This window comes from Phyllostomus hastatus, unplaced genomic scaffold, assembly GCF_019186645.2.
Source record: "Phyllostomus hastatus isolate PE091 unplaced genomic scaffold, TTU_PhHast_1.1 phas_scaffold_93, whole genome shotgun sequence".
In the NCBI taxonomy this organism is placed as follows: Eukaryota; Metazoa; Chordata; class Mammalia; order Chiroptera; family Phyllostomidae; genus Phyllostomus; species Phyllostomus hastatus.
The window spans coordinates 27,650,171-27,672,418 of NW_025334042.1; the positions used below are offsets into that span (position 1 = coordinate 27,650,171).

General features: G+C 38.1%; 1 pseudogene; it reads right to left on the reverse strand.

Annotated features, from left to right (window-relative positions):
• Positions 1-1,009: 1,009 nt before the first annotated feature.
• On the reverse strand, positions 1,010-21,519 carry LOC123812638 (annotated as a pseudogene).
• Positions 21,520-22,248: the final 729 nt, after the last annotated feature.

Below are 22,248 nucleotides of genomic sequence, written 5' to 3' on the forward strand. Positions count from 1 at the left end.
GTAAAAAGTTTTGTCTTTGCCTTAAGCAAGTCCTGTCCATTATTTTGTGCATGTAGGTTAATGCACCTTTGAAACAAACCATACCTACTCTCAAGAGAGCACATAATCTTGTTAACTACCCTGTAATCCAATCCTCACCTTGTTTTTTCCCACTTTCATGGCATCTTCCTTTCTTCCCTGCTTACTCTCAAATGCATAAAGGAAACTGCAAAACTTTTATTCTCCAGAGCATTTGATAGCTTTCTCCCCAGCATATATCATTAGTTTGGCTCAAATAAACTCTTAGAAAAATTCTCTACAGGTTTGGACATTTCTTATGTCAACATTATAGAAGTTAAGTTTGGTAACTGTTTTCTTTCAGCTGATTGAAAAAAATTATTCCATTAACTTCTGATTTCCACTGTCTTTTATAATATTAAATTTTTTAAAGATTATTTTTAGTATCAAATGTTTAAAGATTTAATATCAAAATTTTTAAATATTATGTATTTATTTTTAGACAAGGAAGGAGAGAAACATCAATGTGTGGTGGCCTCTCATGTGGTGCCCCCTACTGAGGATCTGGCCCCACAACCCAGGCATGTACCCTGATTAGGAATTGAACCCCTGACCCTTTGGTTCACAGGCCAGCACTCAATCCATTGAGCCACACCAGCCAGGACTCCATTATCTTTTTTAAACTATCTTTTATTATCTTTGGGAATCCATATTCTAATTATTCTCTTCCAGTTCTATCTTCTAGATCACTATTTTTTACAGTTGTTTAAGTTTATTTTTATGCAAGAAAACAAATATTGCAAGATATAGAGTATAACATACCAAATGAAGTCATTCAGAATAACTTCAATGTGTACACAAGCAACAGTACAAAGTACATGTATAGAATACATTATATAATTTGAGGTTTCAAAAAGCAGTGTTCTGGTTTTAAATTTTTGATATATCATTCAAATAACACATATTTCAAAAGTTACATTTTAAAAAATAATAACTAAATTAACACATAACTTTAAGACAATCTGATGGATGAGCTACTTTTACCACAGTCATCAAAATAGTGTTGTTCAATTCTTCTACAAAATGCAAGGGGGTGGCTATAGCTTTTCTTCTTCTGAGAAAGCTCATCATTGGTCAGTTGTGTGGTGAGAATGAGGTACAGAATGGCCAAACACCAGTGCCTCTGGTTTAGTAGGCTGCTTCTGGAGGAAACACAGTTGTGTTCCCAGACTTCGAAAAAGAGTTTGACAGCACTGGTCAACATCTACTAAGACCTGGTCCAGAGTCTTGTTACCTTATCCAATACCTTTCATCTTATGTTTGACTTCACACTGCTTCTGATAGGTCAAAATACAATTCAGAGGCCAAAAGTAAGGAAATCCATGCCTAGCACATGAGATCTCCCCCACTGTGGCTTCATCACACCACAGAAGTACAACTCTGCAGGCAACGGCATGTTGTTGACTAATTCCATGTAGGCTTTCATTTCTGCTTTTGAGTGCAGCCCGTCAATAACAGAATAACCCTTGGTTTTAATGAATTGGACTATTGGACCAAGTTCTGATACTACTTGATTTCCTACATGAATAAAAGGTACTCTATCAGATGGAGACCTATATTCTGCATTTACCATTCAAACCACTTTGATTGGCTGATTACACATTTGCAAAAAGGCCTGCACAGCAAGAGAAGCAGCATTGGCAGAAAGCAAACTTTACTCCCCTTTCAGTTGCTGATATACTGTAGCATTTTCAGGCCAAGGTTCTGCAGCTGTGATATGTGAGACAAAGGCTTTTGTCAATAGAGACAGGTGGGCTGGGCGGCCCTGTGCCTGTGGTTTCTGCTCCTGGAAGCCTCCAGCATCCTATTCCGCAACCCCCGCAGCTCCTGGCATCTAACAGGCCTGGCACCTGCTGAGGCTTGGACTTGCAAAGCTCACCACTAATTCTTACCCCTTTGTCAAATATTCTGTGAGCCCCTTGAACCGAGTTCTTAATCTTTTCAGAATGATTTTCTTTTTAGAATTTTTTTTCAAATGTGTGGTGAATAAAGGATAGCTACAAATTCTTTGTTACATATCCTGTTGAGAGATGGACTCCAGTTCCCCTCTTCTCTCTGAATCTTCTCTCTTGACTTTCTTGGTCAATAGAATGCATTGGAAGTAATATTTCAGGATTTCCAAGGTTAGAACATAAGTTTTCAGGCTTCCACCTGGGCCTTTTGAAATGCTTGTTCTGAGGACACTTAGCACTCAAGAAGCTCCCCTTGGGAGAAGCTCCCCTTGGGAGACAAGCCATCATGCGGTAAAAAACAAGCCACAGAAAAAATGTGTAGGCACTGTCAAAACTTCAAAATTCTAGCTGAGCCCTGGCTGGTGTGGCTGAGTGGTTGACTTCCAGCCTGCAAATCAAAGGGTTGCCAGTTCGATTCCCGGTCTAGGGTATAGCCCTGAGCTATAGGCCAGGTCCCCAGCAGGGGGTGTGCAAGAAGCAACCACACATGGATGTTTCTCTCCTATTTCTCTCTCCCTTCCCCTGTCTAAAAAAATCAATCAGTTAAGCCCTGGCTGGCATAGCTCAGTGGATTGCGCTTGGGCTGCAAACCAAAGAGTCGCAGGTTCGATTCCCAGTCAGAGCACATGCCTGGGTTGCAGGCCACAGCCCCCAGCAACTGCACATTGAAGTTTCTCTCTCTCTTTCTCCCTCCCTTCCCTCTCTAAAATAAATAAGTAAAATCTTTTAAAAAATCAATCAATCAATCAATAATCTAAAAAAAAAGTTCTAGCTGAGCTCCCAACAGACAGCAAACATCAACTTGTCTGCTGTTATCCATGCAAATGAGTTATCTTGAATATCGAACTCGAACTCATTTAAGTCTTCTGATAACTGTAGGTCAAAGACAATTCCAAAGTTTGTAGTCAGACAAGGAAATGGATTAAAATCAATGCTAATTAGACTCAGTGTTTCTCTTTCGCCTTTTTCATGCCATTCTTCTCCCATCTTTTTCTTATTAATCTCCAGAGTTTTGGAAACTCCATTTTTTAATCCTTTTATGACATTCTTATTCTTTGTCTGGATAGGAAATGAGGCTGAATATACTCATATATCAATATAATTGGAATTTATGAGAGAAAACAATGTACATAAAATATGCAGAAGATTGAAAAAGTGTTTTTTAAGACCAGATTTTATGAATTTATCTTGCAGAGCTAATGATTAGCGATTCAGAACTTACACACATCTGGAAAAACAATTATGCCTATTATACTGCCATGTTATGTTGGAAATTACTTGTTTTACTAAACACAAATATACAAATATCCTGATGTTTGTGAGGAAAATTAATGTCTTTTTTGGTCTTATACTGTTTGTTTTTCAGGGAAGTATTATTTGACCCATAGCTTAAACAAAGTAATAAATTACTAAGTTTTACAACGAGACATAACTTTCAGTGGAAATGATTTAACACAAGTATGCAGATCTCAGTACTAATGAGTTGTGTTACAGTAGAATACTAATAATCTACAATGGAAGGTTTTCTAGGGAACCGCTGAATTCAGGGGGAAATTTTATACAGTAAAATATGTGACAATAATAAGCACTACCTTATGTACAATATTATGCATAGTGTTTTTACATTTATTTTGTTTTTTATGCTTAATGGTAGTAATTATGTAATGTATTACTGTATTAGTAAATATTAATTGTTCATTGGGTATTTTTCAGAAATTTTATTTTTATTGATTAGGAAACATAAAATATTTTCTCCAAATTTTAAGTGAGTAAATTCTAAAACAATATGAGTTTTATTTATTCTCATATAACTACATGTTAAGCAATCATTTCCCATATAAAACTTCTGGTCCCATAACATATATCCTATGTGGAATGCTTACTGTGTGCCAAGTGCTGCTCTAAGAACTCTGTTTTTTTAAGTATACTTTATTAGTTATGCTACTACAGTTGTCCCAATTTTATTTCTCCTTTATCCTCTTCTGCCCTTCATCCCTCCACCCTCTAGCATTCCTCCCCACCTTAGTTCATGTCCATGGGTTGTACATAAAAGTTCTTTGGCTTCTCTATTTCCTATACTATTCTTAACCTCCAACTGTCTATTTTGTACCTATCATTTATGTTTCTTATTCTCTGTACCTTCACCCTCTTCCCCCCCACTGATAATCCTCCATGTGATCTCCATTTCTGTGGTTCTGTTCCTGTTCTAGTTGTTTGCTTAGCTTGTTTTTATTTTTTAGGTTCAGTTGTGAGTTTGTTGTCATTTTACTGTTCATAGTTTTGATCTTATTCTTCTTAGATAAGTCCCTTTAACATTTCATATAATAAGGGCTTGGTGATGTTGAACTCCTTTAACTTGACCTTACCTGGGAAGCACTTTATCTGCCCTTCCATTCTAAATGATAGCTTTGCTGGATAGAGTAATCTTGGATGTTCCTCCTTGCCTTAACACTTCTTTCCATCCACTTCTTGCCTGTAAAGTTTCTTTTGAGAAATCAGCAGATAGTTTTAGGATATTAAATGTATTATCTATTGGGAACCACCCTGCCTGGTTTCAGAAGCTGTAATGCCCCCATGGCTAAGGCTGAGTGGGCAACCTTTGGACCAGAAGCCACTAAGGAGATAAAGCTTACCTCCCTTGAAGGAGCACCACCTCTGCCCACTTAACTTCATCCATAACTGGCCCCCAATGCTTGGTCGGTTACCCAATGACGGGTAAGATTCCCCAAGGTGGGAACAACCTAAGACAGGCACGATCATGTCGGAGGCCCATAAGGAAGGATGTTGGGGGTGTAGCAAAAGGGGGCGATGGACCCTCACCTCTTGGCTTTGACAAAGCCTGAGTCCTCATTCTGTCTGCAAGAAGTCTCCTAATCTCTGCTGCATTACTACCCCTGCCTGACTTAAGTCTGAGACAATGCCTTAGCTTGAAACAATGACAAAGGGTGGTGCAGCCCTGTGCTGGAAAGGACAGGTTTCCCAGGCAATCAGGCCTAAGAAAGAATATGTAAAATCCTGTGAAACCTGCTTTGTTTAGAATGCTCTCAATTAAATAAGGGTCCAAGCAAGAAGTGAATTTGTTCCTCAAAAGTTTTATTGCTCTTTAGCTATCTGACCCTGACTCAAAATAGGCCCTCAGACTTCTTTGTTATCTATTGTTTAATCCTTACTGCCTGACAATGATTAATGAGCTTTACCTGTATTCTTGTGCAAATGAACCCAATAAAAGCTCATTGAGGAAAAGGCTCTTGGTCCTTCTCCTTTGAGAGATTGGCCACCTTTCCTCCCCAAGCAGATCACGTCTTGGTAGACTTATTCTCATCTGTGGTGGCTAGGGGGCGGGCAGCTGTGGGCAGAGCTCCCTCCCCAAAATTATCTAATGTAATCCTCCTAAAAATCAAGGGAGATATGCCCATACTACAGGAGAAGAAACCAAGTGATAGAGAAGTTAAGTCTTTTTTTAAAAGTTTATGCAGAATTAGTCTAAATAACATATCTACTTAAATGATATAAGTTAGATTGGGCCTTATCTTAACTACTCTCTTTTTCTAATACTTCTTGAAATTATTTTTAAGGGCACTAAATTAACATCAGTAGAATGCCAGATGCCAATACCTAGAGGTTATTATAATGGTAAAGATTAAAGATTAATTTAGCTTATTGTGAAAGTTTATCAATCTAAAATTCCAGTGTAAAATAAAAAATATCTAGTTACCCTGGTACAATATTATTGGACTGGTCCTTTAAAACCCATATTTTCATCTCCACAGTGAATGTTAGGAATTCTGAGGTTGGACTTGAATGTTGTGTGGCTGCAGTACCAGATGATGATGTCAGTATGAGCTCTTCCAACATTCTGCATGTGTCTTATACTGTCAAAAAACCCATGATAATTGGTTTTTAAATTCCTTGCTCACAAAGATAATCTATATTTTTGTGATGTATGTACTATAAATAATAGTTTAGCCTGGAAAATGTCAAGCCTCTTTTTAAATAGAACCTCTGCTTTCTTTTAAATAGAAAAAGAAACATGTTTTTGCATTCCTTCACTTAGTTGTCATTTTATGAACCCAAACATGTAGCTGGAGATAATGCATGCCCTCTCCGCCATACTGTTTGAAATTAAAGACTCAAATTGCAGAAGCACATATACATCAAATTATGAACTGCATTTGTCATCCTCTGAAAAAATCTTTACTTGAATAGATGAGAGTGATGATGATTCATTCCATAATTTTATCTCATGAAAACTACAGCAAATCTCTTTTGGCTAACATCCCAGCCAAACTCTAAATGTGATATAAATCTGGATGAAACATAGCTGTCAGATTCTGTACTCATTTTAAGTTTCTTAAATCTATTCCCAAGTATTGTATTGGACCAGCTGTAGCCATCAATTTTTGCTTTTTCATTCAGTTGTGTGTTTCAGTATCTAGCATAGAAGATTTTCCTTAATGATAATAGTAGCAAAATGAAGAAATATAGATACATTTTGAGAACCTACTATGTGCCACGTATATTGCATACATCATTGTCAATTGTCTTCACAATCCTGGAAGACAGGTGTTAACCATAGGCAGCACTCTTCGTTCTAGTCTTTTGAGCTCTGACTCAGCCACTAGGAGAAGTGTCTATGGTTTGGTTTGGTTTGGTTTGGTTTAAGGAACATTGTAGTGGTCATGGTTAGTGACTTGGTGTGTGACCATTTATCAAGTGCCCTATGAAGACTGGGATAGCAGTAAGAGCTAAGAGGTAGTCCTGCACCTTCAAAACTGAACCAGTGCTTCCTCTTCTTCTCCATGATGCACCCATGAGATTATGGAAGTCAGGCTTAGGACCTGGTAGAAGCCTAAACCACCTTGCCTTTTTCTGTTCTCCTTTTCCCAGGCCTCACAATGAAGTTCAGTGTCTTACCCTGCCAGGAGAAGGTCTGGGGTGGATAGCTCAATGCTCAGGGAATGATTTTTCTCTCATTATTTGTCCCTTGTTCTCTAGCTCTCTGTATGTGTCATTTTTATACCACCGGAATGGCAAATTTCAAGACTTGGGTGTGAGTAGGCAATGCGGCAGGACAAAGAGAAAATGCTAGCCGATTAGTTTCTTTGGCCCTCAGTATCTATGGCCCCTAAAGAAGTGGAATTTTCTCCTTTTTCTGGTCCATCTCTCTGGCATTTTATGTTAGGGTTTGGAGCCAAAGATTTAGTTAACAATGAGATATTATTTTTGTGTTGTTTTGCTCCTGTTGTGCATACAGCTCCCTCAACACCAAAACAAAGAGAAGGAGCAACAGGCCCAAAACTAAATTCAGATATTTCTTGCTAAATTTCATACAGTGTTGTCTTGACACTAATTTGCTATTATAATTTTAATATTATACCAGCAAACAACTATATTATGTTCTAGGCTATGTTCCAAATGATTTAATCCCTAAAACAAACACATTCATTGCCCCTCTGCAATGAAACAATTCAATAAAAGTTGAAATGCACTATATTCTGAGTGTTGGAAGTAAAGAAGGAATTAAAAATATATGAAATGGCAACTTGTAGGAGTGCAAGCCTCAATGCTTGTCTGAAGAAGTAGTTCTTAGCTGAGAGTCAATATAAAAATTATGATATCACTTAGTTCACATATGAAGTCATTAATTACTTGAGGAAAAATAAGATTTTTTTCTTGCATTTCTATCATTTAACAGAGTTATTAGTCTGTGCTTACTTTTGTGAAATAAAAAATCCAAATTGTTTCTAAAATTATTATCTACCTTGTAAATGAAGCATTTTCTCACATGGATACTTAGCAGTTAGGTTATAGATGTAAAGGATGGAAACTGAGAGAACTGTTACTTTCTAGCCTTCCCCATCACAAGATTCTTACTTATAGGTCAAAATTCAAGCAGATCAGCCAACTTCAACTCAAAAGCCTACAAAGAAAATCATTTTATAAGATGGGAGGGCACAATGTCTGACAAACCAGTTTACACTGTCCTAATGTAGCTCTCCAGATCTTGTGGTGTACTATAAATCAGTCCGTACAGATTATTGTGGAAAAGCTAAAGCAAAAGCAGCCAGATACAGAGGAGGGTACAAGCAGGTCAACTTGACCTAGTAAAATAAAGCAAAAGTAGAATCAGGGATTGGCCAAGGACAGAAATTAAGTAGGCTGAGTGACAATAAAAACTAGTAGACATAAATAGAAAATGACAGAGACCTAAAATATACTTAAGATTTAGATCTGCTTGGGCTAAAAGAATCAAATCAAGGGGGAACCACACACACACACACACACACACACACACACACACACACACACCCCTCTGTGGAATCCAGCAAAGATGTGCTGCAGCAGCCTCTGTTTGGGAACATATGGTCTTAGAGATGTTCCTCCATTGGCTTTGAAGGCAGAGGGCTCTCAACCTGGCATTTGACAGATGCTAAGGTCAGACTCCCATGGGTCAAGTAGCTTGGTTTTGTTTCCTAAATACTAATGTCCTCCTCCTGTTTCTTAAGTGCATTCAGGTGGTTGTAAAAGGCACTGAGCCAGAAAGCAGGAGAATGGGTGTAAATCCATCTCTGCTAATGAAAAACAACTCAAAGCACATGATGCACCAGCATTAAATCAGAAGAGCCCTACTGGTATCGTATTACTAAGAGCAAGAATTGACCCATTGGCAAAGGTTCTGCCAATTGGCTTTCTAAATGAGGAAAAACATTTATCACCATTCTTGGGATCATTGGGATTATTGGCTCTGACTTCAGATAAGCAGGATAAACAAGCCTCAGCTCAAAGGGAAGCTGCTTCTGTCGTATTCCTCCATGCCAGACTCTCACAGCTTATTCTAATTGAGAATTTCCAATGGGCCATGTGTATTTGCTTATTTGCTTTTCTCACCTGTCTCTATCTTCACATGTATGTGGTATAATGGACACTTCTCAAAAGCATTATCATTTAAGGTATTCCCTAATGACTAAAATATATGCCCTATTTTGGCAGTAATAATCAGCTCATTTGCAGATAAGGGTTGTCCAGTGGATTTAGTTTTTGCTTTTGTTTAGGAGAAATGTCAAATAGCTTATGAACAGGATCCCCTTTAAAAAACATCAGTGATATATTTATTTAAATAATAGTCCTACTTAAGTTACCTTACATGGGAACAGGAGAGATAAGGAGTTCATATGCCAGACTGATTTCACATGATCTCTTTACTAAAAATTATGGGATGGGAAGTTAAAAATATTAACATGTTTCTAGACTTCTCTTTTATGGTTCTTTGCATTCCCTTACACTTACCATCTATGCTTGAAATCGCAATGACAGTAAAGTAGGATAAGAATGGACTGGGGGTAAAGTGCCAGAAAATGGAATGAATGAGAGAGACAGTTATTATTGGTTCAGATTTAAGTACTGGATTATTGATTTGCATATAGGCTAGTTTCCTCATGTGGAAAACATGCAGAGCTGCCGTATAATTTTCATTTTTTACATTGCTTTATATATAACTATTCCTCACTTGTCTAAAAGACATTTATCCAGCAACTTCTCATCTCTGTAATATAACCAAGAAGTGGGAAATAAGAGGGAAAACTGTGATAAACCGAATGAGAATTATAATTTTTAATGTTATTTATTTATTTTTTGGAGAGAGGAGAAGGGAGGGAGAAAGAGAGGAAGAGAAACATTAATGTGGGAGAGAAACATCAGTTGGTTGCCTCTTGCACACCCCGACGTGGGGACCTGGCCAGCAACCCAGGAACGTGCCTCGACAAGGAATCTAACCAGCGACCTTTTGGTTTGCAAGCCGGTGCTCAGTCCACTGAGCTACACCAGCCAGGGTGAGAAATTATAATTTTTTTACACTAATATTCATGAACTTTACCCAGAAGGTAGCCCTTTGAACTCAGTCAGTCCCTATTTTCCCTGCCTATGGCGGTATAGAAGCAGCCGATCAGAAAGGAAGACAAGGCAAGTGGTAGCAAGCACATTGATAGCACGAGTGGTCATGGAAAGCTGTATAATGAGAGAAGTGACAGAAAAATGTAAAAGCAGACTGAAAGGTTTACAAGCTTTAGGCATCTGAGTACATCTATTATACATGTAAAAAAATCTGCACATTGGAATGATGAAGTATCTTTTATAAGACACTAAGGTATTTAGATAAGTAATTAGAAGTTATTAAAAACCTTTAAGTGCTTGAATAACAAAGTCAGATTTAAATATTAGTTTTAACCAGCCAGAAAATAAATATTTAACAAGAACCCTATTACCTGGGCTAGCTAGGGTCACAGAAGTCAGCGAGTTATACTCCCTGCCCGTGTGGGGTTCACAACATGGGGGAGAAATTATGGAAAAGTCAAAGGTTCTAGGTCAGGCTGAGGAATTACCAAAATACAACAAATGTTAAAGGAATGAGAGCAACAGGACTTAGATGTGGAATATGGGTGTGGAAGGTGACAGGGAGCCAAGATTCTAATGTGAATCCTCATTTCCCATATGGGGAGTAGGGTAGATCGTGATGTTGTTAACCAGGATACAAAAAGCAAGAGAAAAAAATATACCTTGTGGAAAGAATGAGCTCATGTTTGAGATGCTTATAGGATAGCCAGAAGCCAGAAATACTGTTTTGAAATTCCAAAGCAAATTCTTTGGCATTAGCCTGGTGATGGTTAATTGTATGAGTCAACTTGACTGAACTAAGGTAGGCCCAGATTGCTGTTAAAACAGTATTTCTGAGTGTGGCTGTGAAGATGTTTCTGGAAGAGTTTAGCATTTGAATCGCTAGACTGATAAAGAAGATCCACCCATACCAGTGTGGGTAGGCATCATTCAATCCATCAAGGGTGTGAATAAAATAAGAGGCACAGGAAGGGCAAATCTTCTCTCTCTTCTTAAGCCAGGGACGTCCATCCCCTGCTGTACTCAGACAATGAAGTTTCTTGTTTGCAGGCCTTTGAACTCCAGGACTTGCACCAGCAGCCCCCAGTGTTCTCAGGCCTTTGGTGTCAGACCGGCTTGTCTGGTTCTCTAGATTTCAGATGGTATGTCATAGCATATCTCAGCCTCCATAATCACATTAGCCACTTCCCATGATAAATCTCTTCATTAATATATGAGCTCTGTCCTGAAGGTATCCAGCCATGTAATATGAAAAATAGAGACATTTATTGAAGAAGATACAAGATACAAGAAACATCGTACATAGGGCAATGATGCCTCAGTCCCCTTCAAAGCAGGCACTTTGGGACTTCACATAGTTCTCCCAATTGCCATCAGTTACCCCGTTGTATTTTCCTGAATCTCATTGAGGGTCTGAAATCTCATCCCTTTCAAAAGTGACATTAGTTTTGGGAAAAGTCAGAAGCAGCAGGGTGCCAAATCTGGGCTGTAGAGGGGCTGAGTCACCTGAGTGATGTGATATTTCACCAAAAATCTCTGCATAAGACATAATACATGAGCAGGCATGTTGTCACAATGAAGCTGCCAGTCACCATAGCTGTTGACTATAGCTGCAGCCTTCTGAATCATCCAAATAGTTTCCACAGAGGAATGTTCAAGCTTAACTCAAAATTTGATGCAGATTCTTTGCTCTACTCACTCAGTCATTTTGAATGTGATGGCCACACAGTACATATGCTCACTCAGCAGCATCTACCACCCACACTACTAGTACAGTGAAGTCATCATTATTCACAAATGCGCATTCCAGTCCACCTTCCTTGGCTGCCAGGTTACATGGATGTTGCACAAACTATTCTCATCATATTAACAATAGATGGACTTTTTCCAGACAGAACACACACACACACACACACATATATATATATATTAGTTCTGTTTCTCTGGAGAAGCCTTACTAAGAATAACACTATGTATATGTGATGATAAAAGCTGTAGGTGAAGATAAGAATACTGTATATAGATCAAGAAGAAGATAAAGTACAGGAACTTATGAAGCATCTACATTTAAAATATGAATAGATGAAGAGGAACATAGATGAGTATGACCCTTTTAACAATAAAACAGTAGTTTTCCTGAAAACTCTGAAGTAGACTTCCATTTATATCTCATTAGCTCAAACTATGTCAAATGACCACTCCTGGTATTAAAAGAACTGAAAAATCAAAATTGTTTGATATGGGGCACTTTGATGTTCGAAGTGAAACTGGTGTTAGTGAAGAAGTAATGGATTTTGGATAGGTAATAAGTAAATGCCCAATTATTCATTTATTATAATCTCATGTGGTTCTAAAAGGTATATAGGAGGTTTTACAAAGATAGTAACACCATAGCAAAGTTTTTAAAAAGTATTAGAAATGAAGCAAAAGAGAAATAATAAGATTATAAAGCAGAAGTGGAAGTGTAGTTCATCTACAAAACGGGCTCTAAAATATCTAGCAGACAATTCAAAGAGGAAAACGCTTTAAAGAATATCCAATGTCCTTAAGAAAGGGTGTGCTGCTTGTTTGGCTGTTTGGATGGTTATTGAGGGGAGATGTCCAAAAGCTATAGTGAAAGAGAACTAGGTGGCACGGGCAACCAATCGCAAGACAAAGACTGATTTATTGGGGAGTGAGTGCAAAGCAGTAGAATGACAGCAATGCTCGAAAAGATGGGATAGAGTCTAAGTGTTGGTGGAGGAGGGACTGTAATTTGCCATTGTGAGAGTGACTGAGGATGACAGAGTAAGAAGAAGCCTTTTAGGATGAATTTGCTTTGAGGCTCAAAATGGCCCCAGGCTAAAACCTCAGACGCTGTCAGACCTGATGAGGGTAAAGCCTCTGCCTCTGTCAAGAGTCTTCAGCCTTTGCTGGCATTCTATATAAGACAGTGATTGGTATGTGTTGTAAGCTCCTGAAGAAAGATCCGGCCAGAGGAGCGTGATGTGGGTCCTGAAGTGTTATCTGGCTGAGTGACAGAGAGGGAAGAGGGCAGAAAGATATGTCACTTCTAGGAATGTTACCTGTTTATGTAGTTTGGAGCTCAGTGTGACTTGGAGGCCACAGTTTCCATTTAAGGAAACTTTAAAGTCTGTCCAGTATGCAAGTAGTATCAACATCCCTACATTTGTCTCTCCCCCCAAAAAGTTAGTGTGTACTTGGCACCACTTCCATATGTGGTGAGAAGTACTATTGCATCTAAGACATGAATATCTTTTTAATTCATTTACCTGTGTGTGTTTTTGAATGTCAGCAGTAGATTCTAATTAAGTGTCTTGTTTTTAAAATTCCTAGGATCTCTCACAAGACTGAATAAATAATATTAAAGATATCTTAATAAATAAACATTTAGTTCTTAAAAATAGCATTAAGATAAATTTTGGATGAGGACATAAAATGGCTTATTATAGAAATTATTACTTTTTAACATATATTTAATCCTCACCTGACAATATGTTTATTGATTTGAGAGAGAGAGAGAGATCAATGTAGGAGAGAAACATCATTTGTCTGCTTACCATATGCACCTGGACAGGGGATCAAACCCACAACCTAGGTATATGCCCTAACCAGGCATTGAACCCACAACCTTTTGGTGTGTGGGATAATGCTCCAACCAACTGAGCTACCCAGACAGGGAAAAATTATTAATTTTTTTAAAACCTGGTGGAAGAACTATTTTTAGAGCTAAGGAATTTGAAATGTCAGATTTTCTTTTCACAAACAAATAAAATTAAAAAAATTTAAATCCACATTTTGATTATACTTCTGACATTAGAATTTTAGGGAGCAAATAATGATGCTGTGAACATACTTGGCTCTAGTGGTAGTGTCAGTACAGAAAGATGTTAGAAGTTCTTTGTTGAAGTATATTTCCTCTCTGTAGGCTCTTCCTGGCTGTCCCCACTAGCCACACTAATGTCCATTAATACCTGAAGTCCATTTTCTTTTCTAAATATTCCTCATATATCTGGCAATCACATATAAAAAGCAATGTTAGGTAGGTAAATCATTCTTTTAGGACTTTTGCTCAATAATATGGCAATCCCTTAAAAATTTAACCACTTAAACATGGAATTGCCATGATCCAACAATTCCACTTCTGGGGATTATATACAAGGTCCGGCAGAAGTAATGCCTACTTTGAGTGTGGTTGGTAGGATAATAATACAAGTATAATAATTTATAGTTTTAATTTGAGCATTTTACCTAAAATGTCATATGGTATGCTTCAGCATGATATTATTATGTTATAGAATTACATGCTTATGATTTTGTAATAAAAAGGGCATTATTTGTGCCAGATCCTATTTTTTTAAAAGAAGCATATCAGAAGGGATACTGCAGAGTATGTGAAGAGATGAGCTAATGTTAAAAATATTATGCCAGACATGACAATGTGGTTTTGCTCTATTTTGCACAAGAAATTGTCTTTCAAATATGCATTGGTAAATGGATCACTATTTTACCTCAAAGATAAACACAGTCTAGGCTGTATGTTAAAGAACACTAAAAATTAACCACTACATGGTATACTAAGAGCCATAATAATAGATGAACAAATTTTACCAACAGATAAATCATTTCACTACCTGAAAAAAGCAAACAGTCAATGGAAAAAATGTTTTGACATTAAAAACATCAGAGAAATTTATACGGGTTTGGGTAGTGTGGGGTATGAACCTTTGGCAGAGTAGCTGAAAGCAAATGTGGAAACTCAAAACCATCAGAGTAAAGCTCCTTATCCTCCTAGCAACTGGCATGACTTCATATACATGAAATCTAACTTGGACATCTTATCGTGTAAAAATGCTTTGATGTCAATTTAGAATGAATGCCTTCTACATGCTTGCTAAATAACCAGAGTTTTGTCTCCATTATCATAAAGCTCTTCTGTTAAAATAAGTTAAGACCACATTGATTTAAATATGATCGCATCTTGCATTTGTAAAATGTACTCTTTGAAGAACTTTTACATACATATATTTCCTCATTTAAACTTAAAATTTGTGCTTGTCTTTGTATGGATTTTAGAAACTTTCAAACACAAAATTCTGTTATTTCAAAGTAGTTTAGGAGTTTTATAGCAATTGAGTCATAGAATTACATATCTTTATAAACATTCCAATTTATTTTAATCCTTTTTCTCCATAGTAACAAGAAATTATAGAATTTATAGTAACCTACTGTTTAGGCAGCTGCCACCAACAGTGGTATTTGAACTATGGATTTGATTCAAATAGCAACTAAGATTTCATCTCTCTCAGACCACGCCACACCAAACATCATCTTGCTACATGAATAGAATGCTAGAGTTTTAGAATTTTATGCCTGGAAGGGAAATGAGAGGTTTTCACTATAATCCTTTCGTTTCTCACAAGTGAGAAAATTGGGGGCCAAAGAAGCTAAGTGATAATACTTCATAAATATTTAGATATAGAAATATGTAGGAAAAAGACAGTTCCAGAATAGAACTGAGCCAACTCAAATATATCACAACTTTCAGCTGATTCTGTATCTATCTCCTTATTTTTTTTCATCTAAAATAGAAATAAATATCATTGCATGTAGACTTCTATTTATCTAGAAAGCCACAGGGAACCCTAGCCAAGAGAAATCCTGGAAGTTGGCCTGTTTGCCCCGTATAGAATATTCAGTGAGTTCTAAGAAGATGGGCTACCTGAAAATTCACTAACCTCTTAGGGCTTTCAGGCCTCGTGGGCATTCAAACTAAGCAACAGCAGCTGGTGAAAGCAAAGGTTTATTGTATAGAGCTTACTGTATACCAGTCACAGTACTTTATGTATATCAACCCATATTAAATCCATGAGGCAAGTATTATTATCATTCCCATTGTACAGGTGAGGAAATTGAGGTACAAAAAAGGTTAAATAACTTGTCCAATATTACACAGGAAATAAGCTCTTGAGCTAAAATTAGAAAATGACAGTCTTGCTCTAGCCATTCCATTGAGCTACCTCAGAAAAACAGCTAGGTCTCTGATATTATTTATAAGTGCTAAGCATTGTTTCCGAGGGTTTTACCTATATTAACTTCTTAAACCTCATAATAACCCCATAAGCACATATTATTATTAGTCCCATTTCATAGATGTGAAGGCAGAGGCACAGGTTAAGTAATTTACCCAAGGTAGCACAGCTAGTAGCTTCAGAGCCAGAATTTGAATCCAGGCAATCTGGCTATAGATAATGCCCTTAACCACTGGTTAAGAAAACAGTTTCGTTTTGCTTGTTGCCATAATGTATTCATATTAAAATTTAAAGGTATATTTAATCTGAGAAATGTCAAGTAATGTATAACATGGAAAATCTGTTACCTATATTACTGAAATAAGATGTTTGTTTCTAGAATGTAATATACTAGTGAAATATATTATCTAAATGGCAATGTGTTTGCTTCAAGAAATCCTTGTAGAAATTGCTGGAGTTATATTTATATCACTGCAAAAACTGACTCTAGTTCAATCATTTTCCTATGAAGATACATAAGACAACAGATTGATATTTCTCTGTAAACATCTGTTTCCAAGATGATGTCTCAGGGAAACATTATTTTCACTACCAAGAAATGAGACATTACAGCTGTGTTTGTGCTCTTGGCGTAAAGAATTTGGGCACTTAAAATTTTTTCAGATATGCTCCAGTAAATTTTTCTGGGCCAAACATTAATATAAAAATGATTAAAATACATTTGATCTTACTAGGGGTTCTAAGCATAGCAATAGTATCTATATTTTGTACTGCAAGTTTATAAAATCACTTCATATATGAATGGGGATGAAATCTTTACAACTGTGGAGTTTATTGCATGAAAAGTGCATCAATGGTGACTCTTCCTCTCCCTCAGTCCACATTGATGGCCTCCTAAAGAGTTTCTCACATTTGGCAGATTGAGGATGAAAAACCTAAGGCTGTTTTACAAATGGTTCTGTATGATATTCTGGCACCAAGGAGAGGTGGACAATTGCATTACTTACAGTCCCAATGAGAGGTGGCCCTGAAGGCCATGAATGGAGGGAAATTCTCCTAAGAAGCATAGTTTAGAGCAACACATTTGATTGTCCACCTTGTCTGGACAATCAAATGTGAGAAATAATTAGAAATGTGGACATTCAGTGATTCATGGGCACTCACTAACATTTGGGCTGAATGGCCAGGGACTCAGAAAGGACAGGATTGGGAGGTTGATACAAAAGGGGCTGTGGAAAGAGGAATGTGGATGGAGCTCTCAGAATGGGCTCACAGTATGGAGACTTTTGTGTTCCATGCAAATACTCACCAAATGGCATCGTCTGAAGAAGAAGCTTTCAATAATCAGATGGACAAAATGACAGCCATCAGCCACCCTTATTCCCATCAGCCATTATTTCCAGCCACCCTAGGGATTTCTTAATGGGACCATGTGTAGAGTGACCATGCTGCCTGAAATGGAGGCTCTACATGGGCCCAGCACTATCTCCTTCTCACTAAGGCTGACTTTGTAGTCTGCTATACTGCGGCTCCTGAGTGCTGAACTAATCAAGGGCACAGACCAATACTGGGTCTCCAACTTGGCACCCTTCCTCAAAGGAACAAGACAATTACCTGCTGGTGTGTTAATCATATTAGATCATTTTCCTCATGGAAAGGGACACAGATCATTTTGCTGGGATAGACACATCTTTTGGATGTGGATTTGCCTTCCCTGTCTGTAATGCTTCTGCTAGCACCACCATTTTCAGTGTATTCTGTACAATATTGCTTTTGATTAAGGAACTTATTTCACAGCAAAAGAAACACAGCAATAGGCTCATGCCTGTGAAATTATCAGGTTACACCACAGACTCTATTAGATGCACAGAAACATTTGGCCTAATAGAACAGTGGAATGTTCTTACTCAAGACTCAGTTAGTTTGGAGACAATATCCTAAAAAAATGTGGTGCTGTCTTATAACATGCAATATGTGCTTTGAATCAGAGACCACTATTTGATGCTGTCTCTTCCATAACCAGAGTAAGTATAGGAATTAAGAGCTAGAAGTGGGAGTTTCTCTTCTCGTTATTATACCTAAAAATCTGCTTGCAGAATATTTCCTTTCCTTTTTCATAACATCACATTCTACTGATCTGGAGATCTTGATTTTATGATCTTGAGATCATGGTAGGAATGCTGCCATGAGGGGCCACAGCAGTGGTTCTTCTATTGAATTAGAGGATGAAAATGCCAGTTGGACAATTAATGTTCCTCAGACTACCAAATGAACAGATAAATAAGGAAGATGCTTTATTGGATGGAAAGATTGATCCTGATTACAAAGGAAAAATTGTGTTGCTGATACACTGTGAAGATAGGAAGGACTATGTCTTCAACCCAGGATACTCTTGAAAACACCTCTTAATACTTTAATGTCAAATAATGAGAGTTAATGGAAATTTCATCAACCAATCAAGGCAGGACCACTGAGCATTCAGGAACAAAGGTTTAGGTCACTTCACCAGGTAAAAACTTAAGACTAATAAAGAACTTGACTGAGGAAAAAGGAAACATAGAATGTAGAATGGTTAGTAGAAAAAAAGTTATGAATACCAATAATGGCTTCATGACCAGCTACAGGAGTGAGGATTGTAGCAGCTACATACAAAGTCTATCTGGAAAAAGTCCTGCCATTGTTAATATAATGAAAATGGTTTGCCTGACATTGATGTAATTTGGCAACCAAGGAGAGTGGACTGGAATGCTCATGCATGAACAATAACAACTTCCCTGTACTAGTCCTGGGGGTGGTAGATGCTATTAAGTGAGCATGTGTACTGTGTGGCTGTCACATTCAAAATGACTGAATGATATAGGTAAACAGAGCTTGCCCACTCACTCAACCATACCAAAATTACAACTAAAATATAGAACAACCATCACTTAGAACCATCAGAAATTGAGTTGATGGGAAGCCACACATCTATGCAATTAAAGAAGCCACATCCATTCAGACTGCTAGAAGGGGCACAGACATGGAATGGGCTGATCCCACATCCACATGTAGTGGATAAAAATTCAGGAGGGATATCTCTGGAGTGAGGAGTCCCATCCCCACGGCAGGCTACCCAGCCCAGGGTTCCAGTGCCAGGAAGATAAGCCCCCATAACTTCAGACTCAAAAACCAGCAGGGATTGAGTTGGTAGAAGAAACTTCTGGAGTCCCAAGCAGTTCCTCTTAAAGAACCCACACACAGACTCACTCAAACTTACTCCCTCTGAGCTCCAGCACTGAGATAACAGCTTGAAAGGTACCAGTGGCAAAGAGGGAGGAACTGAACTGTCTGACATCAAAGCAGGAGCCGGAGGATAGCTTTCTCTCACATAGAAAGTCAGGCAGAGGCAACTGTCCCTTTTCCGAACCCTCCCCCCACAGTACCACAGAGCCAGCAGGTGGGTATCATATCTGAGACTTCATCAACCTTGCTAACACTGTTTGCCACCCCTACCACCACTGGAAATCGTCTTGTGGAGACTTATTCCATCCAACTTATGCCCAACCATCCTATAATAGTGACTTTTCTATATGAATGGCTGGTCTTGGCTTCCGCACAGCTGATCTTCCATGGAGGACAGGAATTGGTGGTCAGTGGTCACAGCTGGTCCTTGTAGCTAACTGGCCTGGGTAAGTCCCCCTCATTGACCTGCCAACAGCAGTTGAGCCTTGATGCTCAATCAAGGCTCAACTGCAAGAAGAGGGTGTACTCAGTCCACATGAAGGGTGCACCTTGACTAGCCAGCTTGGGCAATATGGAGGCTGTGCCATTGGACCCTATAGTACATTTACTACATTAGACCATGCTACAAAGACAAGAAGTCATAGCAGCTCTACCTAATACATGAAAATAAACAGGGAGGCTGCCAAAATGAGGACACAAAGAAATGTGGCCCAAATGAAAGAACAGATCAAAACTCCAGAAAAAGAACTAAATAAAATTGAGATAAGCAATCTGTCAGATGCAGAGTTCAAAACACTGGTTATAAGGATGCTCAAGGAACTTAGTAAGGATCTCACCAGCATAAAAAAGATCTAGTCAGAAATGAAGGATACATTAATTGAAATAAAGAACAATTTATAGGGAAACAATAGTAGAGTGAGTGGAGATGAAAATCAAATAAATGATTTGGAACATAAGGAACCAAAAAACAATCAATCAGAACAATGAGAAGAAAAAATAATCTAAAATAATGAGTGTAGTATATTCAGCATCTGGGACAACTTCAAGCATTTTAACATTCATATCATAGAGGTTCCAGGAGGAGAAGAGAAAGAGCAAGAAATTGGAAATCTATTTGAAAAAATAATGAAAGAAAACTTCCCTAATTTGGTGAAAGAAATAGATATGCAGGTCCAGGAAGGACAGAGAGTCCCAAATAAAAATGGATGCAAAGAAGCCCACTCTAAGACACATCATAACTGAAATGCCAAAGGTTAAATATAAAGAGGGACCCTTACAAGCAGAAAGAGAAAAAGCAGTTAGTTACCTACAGTGAGCTCCCACCCAAGAACTTATAGGCATGACCCATAAACAAGAACAATGGTGTGTGGATTGCCTGAGGGAGTGAGGGGTGCTAGGTGGGGGGGGAGCAAAGGGTGAAAAATTGAGACAACTACAATCACATAATCAATAACACATAATTAAAAAGCAAAAAAATAGGCAATAACATAAAAATATGACTGAGCAAGTAGAGCAACATATCTGCATCAAATTTTGCATCAAGCTTGAACATTCCTCTGGGAACTGCATTCAGATGATACAGAAGGCTTTCAGGAACAATGTAATGAGTGCATTGCAGTAAAACTGAGGCACAAATGCTTCAAAGGTGATCAAGAAGAAAGTGTGGCAAAGTTGCAGCAAGATGAAGACCATGTTACTTGTGTTTTTTGATTGGGAAGGTGTTGTCCATCACGAGTATGCCCCTCCAGGCCAAACAATGAATAAAGAGTACTACTTCAATGATCTTTGTTGTTTGAGAGATGCAATACAACAAAAACTGCCACATCTATGGGCCACTGGTGATTGGCAGCTTCATCATGACAATGTGTCCGCTCATACATCATGTCTTATGCATATTTTTTGGCAAAAAATCAAATCAGCCAGGCGACTCAGCAACCCTACAACCCAGAGTTGGCACCCTGCGACTTCTGGCTTTTCCCCAAACTGAAATCACCTTTGAGAGGGGAGAGATTTCAGACCCTTTCTGAGATTCAGGAAAATACAATGGGGCAGCTGATGGCAATTGGGAGAACCGTGTGAGGTCCCAAGGTGCCTACTTTGATGTGGACTGAGGTGTCATTTTCCTATGTACAATGTCTCTTGTATCTTCTTCAATAAATGTCTCTATTTTTCATAGTACATGGCTAGATACTTTCTGGACAGACATCATATAGTATATTTACTACTTTTTTATGTATGTGTGTGTATGTATTTGTAAATATCAACTATTTTCTTCCTGCTCTTTTTTTTCCCTTGGCTCTCACCTGGTAACTCAGTTGGTTGGAGTGTCCTCCTGTTAAGCCAAAGTTGCAGATTGTATCCTCCATCAGGGCACATACAAGAAGCAACCAATGAATGCACAAATGGTAGAAAAATAAAATGATGTTTCTCTTTCTTTCCCTCTCTCTCCCTCCATCAATTCCTTCTCTCTACTTCTCTCTCTCCAACCCTTTCCTCTCTCAATCCAAAAAAGAAAAAATATAGTTTTTGTTTTTCAAATATATTTTATTGATTATGCTATTACAGTTGTCCCATTTTCCCCCCTTTATTCCCCTCTGCCCTGCATACTGCCTCCCACCTGCATTCTCCCCTTTTAGTTCATGTCCATGGGTCATAACATGTGGGTTCTTTGGCTTCTCCATTTCCTATACCATTCTTAACCTCCCCCTGTCTATTTTCTACCTACCATTTATGCTACTTATTCTTTGTACCTTCCCCTCCCACTCCCCCACTGATAACCCCTGATGTGATCTCCATTTCTGTGATTCTGTTCCTGTTCTTGTTGATTGCTTAGTTTGTTGTTGTTGTTGTTTTTAGGTTTGGTTGTTAATTGTTGTGAGTTTGTTGTCATTTTACTGTTCATATTTTTTATCTTCTTTTTCCTAGATAAGCCCCTTTAACATTTCATATAATTAGGGCTTGGTGATGATGAACTCCTTTAACTTGACCTTATCTGGGAAGCACTTTATCTGCCTTTCCGTTTTTTTTTGTATATTTTATTGATTATGCTATTACAGTTGACCTATTCCCCCCTCCCACCCACATTCCCCCCCTTT